Genomic DNA, 6,528 nt, shown 5'->3' on the forward strand with positions numbered 1-6,528 from the left:
CCAGGGCGCACAGAGCAGTAAATATTTTTGCATAACTGGCTTGATATATGAATCTAAGTCAAATGCAGAAAGAATGCTCTGTACCGTTGAAAGACAGCATCAGTTTTATAGCACAGTAGCCTCTGTTAGACTCCCAAATCCACCTGCTTTCATTTATAATCCCAACGAAGCTGGGACATTTGCTCAAGAGTCCATTCTCCGTGCGATTAGCATTGCATGACCCTCAGATGTAATGAATAGAATGAAACAACATGCTGTTGTGATACATTCTGGAACTAAATGTAGAAGCAGCTGTTCTTTTGTATTCAACATCAGTTATATTGTTTCCTTCTCAGTGCAATTTTGAATCAATCCAATCAATCAGTTCAAGAGCCTGTCGGAAAAGAGAATGTTAAACGGACTTAACCCTGACCCCGGTTATGTTTTCGATAGCAAAGTGCTCCTGTGTTGCAGGGCATTTTGAAGTGGTGAAATCAGACCCCCTGTGTCTGATATTTCCTGAAAATGTCAGTGGGACAACAAGTCTGAAAAAGGATACAGTTCCACAACTCACTCTACACTAACATTTTACTACCTGGTCACTCAAAGGTTGACGAATAGATTCATTAGTGTCAAGGAGATGAGGTTTCAATGAATGTTTCATTGACTAGTGTAAGGTAACAATAGAAATGACAGAGAGCCAACAGTCTTTCTCTGAAGTGATGGGTATATTTCACAAAGTTAGTCATCTGACTTTGTATTATAAAAAAAAAAACAAAATAATACAGTCAAAGTGAACATTTACTTTCCCCGTTGATAAAACGAGAAAAGAAACATACATTGAAGAAGGATAAATACTAAATGTAAATGAAATGAAAGCACTAAAGGCGTACTGAAGGCCACACGTTGTCCTGTCCAAACTTAAACAACAAGCCAATAAGGGTGAAGTGGCTTTTATTATTGCGGCTATACTTCTCTGTCGAATCAGCCCCCGCGGAATGAGGATGTGGGATGGAGTGTCGTGATTGTCTCTCTGTGTCAGCACAGTTGAAATGCCACTTTGAATTTTAAGTCTTTATTTCACATTCCACTTTCACTCTGGGCTGCTATAAACCTCCTAAACCAGTCTCAAAAACTCTTGCCTTTAAACTTAAGTATATGTGTCTGTCCTGTGCGAGTGGCCAATGAGACGTGGTCAGAGTTACTAAACATTATGCTTCATTTGGATGAAGAAAACTTGAGAGAAGAACATAAACACGGGAAAGGAACCCATCATCTCCTTATAACAACCCAGCTAACATTCCAACTATAATTCCAGCACTTAAAGAATTAAAGAGATCCAAAAATGAGCATTGTAATCATTTACTCATCCTTAAACCTGTACTATATTCTCATGTCATTTCAGTACCTTTAGTGGAATTTGGTGGCATTTCAGAAGACCAGAACCTGTGATCATATTTTTGAATTGAATCAGCTTTGCAGTTTTTGTGGCTGAGGTCAAATGCTATTCTCCAAGCAGCATGGCAACATCTGGTCATTATATAGTTGTTCGCTTGGATCAGTTTCTTCTCTGCATCTGTCACGAGATTCCACTGTAAATTACTACACTTGCATATGTTTCTTCTCAAATCTGGAGACAGATTGGATTCTTCTATTCTTGATCATTTTTATTCTGCACCAATGAAGGTATCGAGATCTGGCATGTAACTTCTAAAAAGACCCCATCTCTGCAAGTTGTGTCTGCATTGTGGCCTACATTTCTCATTTGGAGTGTAATCTCCACCCAAGACTATCCAGTGGTGCAATAGTGGCTCACATTGGGACCCGTCCTATCATCAGATGTGACTGTGGTGCTCAATCCACTGCTGTCCTACAAATCGATATAAAATCCAGCTAATTACACAAATTTAACCTAGAAATCAATAGAGCTTTTAGCACTCAAAGGCAAATGAGAATGTTATTGGGAAACACAAGCCTCTATAAAACAAATTGAAATCACCAACATCAAATTACAATGGTGGTTTTTAGATAATGAACAAAAAATATATTTATCATCTCAACAACTGGATTTAGTTGTTTGTGATTGTCCCATTTTATTTGTTAAATATTGTAAGAATGCAGCTTTTAGGTAAAATGGGACTATTTTGAATTACGCTCATCATATGCACCGTATTAACAGTAAGAATTAACATTACTAATAGTAATGTTACATATCTGTGACAATTGTTATTACAAACTAACATATCTGTGACAATTGTTTTAAAGATAGTGTAGTTCTTCAATTGCAGCATATTACATATGAATTTTAATAAATATTGTTTAAGTACATTCACTTTTAGGATGGACGAAGCATAAAATAAGCTGATACTAAAATGATTTTATCTGTGCTCCGTCATGAAATTACAAAAAACTGTCCCACTTTGGCATAGTTCACCTCATTTTGCAGTTTGTAAGCCATTACAAATGTTTCAATGCACTTTGCAACACAACACAACGTGGGAAGTCGTGGCCTAATGGTTAGAGAGTCGGACTTGTAATCCAAAGGTTGCGGGTTCGAGTCTTGGGCCGGCAGGGATTGTAGGTGGGGGGAGTGAATGTCCAGCGCTCTCTCCACCCTCAATACCTCAACTGAGGTGCCCTTGAGCAAGGCACCGAACCCCCAACTGCTCCCCGGGCGCTGCAGCATAAATGGCTGCCCACTGCTCCGGGTGTGTGTTCACGGTGTGTGTGTGTTCACTGCTGTGTGTGTGCACGTTGGATGGGTTAAATGCAGAGCACGAATTCCGAGTATGGGTCACCATACTTGGCTGAATGTCACTTCACTTTAAACCTGAATCTGCTCAAAATAGATCTGTAAACAGCGTATTAAATCATAGAATATTTTATAATCTTGGCCAATCAGTGGTGAGAAACCAGGCTAGCACACCTTGCAATGAGTTTACCATCAGGTCACAGCATGACAGATAACACAGCAGTACAGTATTCTTTATACAGAATACGGATGACCTTTTAATCTCAATAAAGTGGGCCTGGGCACTTTATAAGATGGTCTGTTCTTGTCTCATGGTGCTTATGGGAACTCTTGAACTGACCAAGTGATAACGTAGCATTCATTTTAGGACAGAGATGATTAGCAGCATAAAATGACTGATTGTATGTCTAGCTCTTCACGTGGACACTTTAACCTGATGAGAAAAGTGACCTCAAGCCTTGTGGCTGTTTATTTTTCTTCTTTTTTTCGGCAGCAGTTGAAAGCCTTATGAGAGACCACTCTGTAAGCTGATTTCCGCTGCAGTTGTGCAAGAGCTCTATTTAAACTGGGACAGCACTGCTGCTTAATTCCACTTCAGTGCTGGATTAGCGCGTGTCATTACAATGTTGCTGTACGATTACCTGGGTTTATAAAAATCAGCATTAACTAAAAAATGAGTATTTATGCATGAAAGGACTAGAAAACTATTTCACATAAAATGACTATGCAGAAAAATTCAGTTATACTTACAATATATATTTTGTGTTTTAGCAATTAATGAAAAGCATTAGATATTAACAACTTGATTTGAACCATTTTTCTTTTTTCAATTTTGCTAGATTGCACCATTTTGTTGTTTTCAGCCTATTCCTAGATGGATTTGCTGAAAGCCTCTTGTTGTAGCTGAGCATAAAGATTGTGTGGTGAATACTGATCCCAAGGAATGAACTCTTACAGCAATGCACAAAAAAAGCACATTCATTTCCTAAACGGCAAAGACAGCACTGAAAATTCAACACATGCTGGAGTGAATTACATATTTCTTACCATTCAATAACTAGAATAGAAGACCCTGCTGAAGTTTTACACCCAAAATGAGAGCTGTCTTTGCTTCCTGTTTCAATACAGCTTTTAAATGCTCCAATTTCTCACATTCTATTTAGAATTTCTATTCTGTATACAGATAACCAGCCGGTCATCCTGTACCATATACCTCTGAAAACAGCCGCTCTGACTGACCCATATTGAGCCCTTTAATGTCTTAAACTGTCAATGTTATGCTAACCCTGTTCTCAGCTTGACTTAAATTTTACATCACTATCATGAATAATAAAGCTGCATGACATGTTTGTGTTTGCATTTGTAATTATATAGAACATTAATCCAGCTATTATGTTAACCTTGTCAGGTAACAATAATTTCTCTCTAAGAACATGGTAGGTAGGGGGCATTGCAGACACAAGCTTATCAAGGCATTATGCATTACTATTTTTAAACTCTTAAGAAGGGCCATGATGGGTTTAAGATGACAGGTGGACATGTTTGTATTGCTGCTGAGTTACATCACTTCATGGGAGAATTATCCAACACCTAACAGGCCGCTTGTCATGAGTTGTTGGTGTGCAAGAATGGAACTGCAAAATGTTCTTTTTAATCTGCATTCAAGAATTCCTCATTTGCCAGTCATATTTTTATATTTGTATATTTTACATCAAAGGGAGATTCAAGAAACTTAAAATGATAAATATATCAATGAACATATTTATTTATAAGTAGTCCTGGGCAACAATTAATTGCGATTAATCACATCCAAAAAAAATAATCATAAATAAAACTTATGTGTGTGTACTTGTTATTTATATATAAAGACACACAGTATATATTTTAAAAATATTTACATGTGTATATATATACATAATATATAAATATATTTAATATAAAATTTCTCTTAAATATATACATGCATGAGTGTGTATTTATATATACATAATAAATATACAAAAACTTTATTTTGGATGTGATTAATCACGATTAGTCATTGCCCAGCATTATTTATAAGTATATAACAAAATATTATACTGTAAAATCTGAAATCGTACACCTATTTCTATCTCTTGACCTTAAAAATGACTTTGTCAAAGCTAACTTTAGATTTAGATTTTTACTTTAGATTTTAACATCAAAAGCACATATTTTGTTACCTGACGTTTTTGTTGATGTAGACTACTAAATAATAATGCAAAACAACAACAACACAGCTCTGAAAACAGTGAATGTGAAGAAAACGCTCCAAAACTAGCAATTCATGCATCAAAATATACCATGATATACCAGCCATAACTGCTAAGTGTTACGGAAGGACACGGAGATGTTAGTTATTAGATTTATTTAACCACACACAGCAGATGAGCGGGACGGAGCAGGTGAGTAATATGGACAAGGATACTTCGGTTGCTGGATGAGGTTGGTGAAGTCAAGGTTTGTCTTACAGGTTGAGATGAGCACTCCAGTGCCGAGTTCCAGGAGACAGAGATCTAGGAGACGAGGGAGGGTGAAGAAGAGGAGGAATACTCTGGAGGAAACACGGGAGGTAAGTACAGGGAATAATTCAATCAAGTTATTGTTTGGAATAGTCACTTGAATCAGGTAGGAGTCCACAATGTTTCATGAAGACCGGACACTGGAGTGAGGTGCTGTGAGTGCTTAAGTAGTGACATGGTAAATGAGCAACAGGTGTGTGTGATTAGTATTCAGGTGATGAGGTGTGCTGGGATTGGCTAGGGTGTGAGTCCGGCTGTTCTGTGTCACTAAGATCACACATTTTACATCAAAGGGGATTAAAGAAATGAAAGATATAAACATATGAATAAATAATTACATATATTTAAAATTTAAATATTCTAAAATGCTGAAATTGTGCAGTTGGCAACTTCAGAGGCTATTTCTATCTGGCTTAATGCATTAAAGTTGATTCAGTCATATTAAAAAGTATGTGACTAATAAAACACATTTTGAAATGATACTGCTAATGTCATAGAATTCTTCAAACACTGTTTAAAGCTGCAGTCCGTAAGTTTTTCCTCTTTGTCGCCATCTCTGTTTGAAAAACTGGAATTGCAGTTACTTGCGGAATTATCTTCCATGCGTGGGGTTGTGAGTCGGCGCGGATGAATCTAATGTTTTGAGGTGAATGTGTTGCTGTCAATCACCGCACCGGTGTGAATCAAACACTTAGTAAACACAGATTCTAGCCTACATCTTGGAATATATGACCCAAATAATAATTTTCACGGTATACTGCCATCTAAACAAGCAAGTAACAAGTCTGCCACGTTTGTTCTGACCAACTGAGGACAAAAATTTCATATTAAGAAATTTTTCTAACCCAAAAAGCAAATTATGCTCCCTTCGAACTGGTTTTCTAATCCCAGGCTATCTGTAATCAGAAGCACATTTAAAACTGGAATATAATTGAATTTCATTCACATGTGTTTCATAAACACATAATCCTTTCTGGATTACAATCCGCCATCAAAATTATACATTTAATTATTCTAGATGCTGTGAGAAAAGGCTAAACAATCCGGCACCTGCAGCATCTGATAGCACATGATAGCCTACTAGCCGGGACAACTTCTTTATGTTTACAGACGTGACGTAATGACCAGTGCCATGCTCGAATTTCCCGCGAAAACCTACCTGTACCACTCAAATTAGAAAACATTATTATAAAACAGCCGTTGTGAATCGGGCTAAAGTAAGTTACTAAAGTTATGTACTTGCTCAAATATTGATTT

The sequence above is a fragment of the Barbus barbus genome (assembly GCF_936440315.1).
Source record: "Barbus barbus genome assembly, chromosome: 21".
NCBI classification, from domain to species: Eukaryota; Metazoa; Chordata; class Actinopteri; order Cypriniformes; family Cyprinidae; genus Barbus; species Barbus barbus.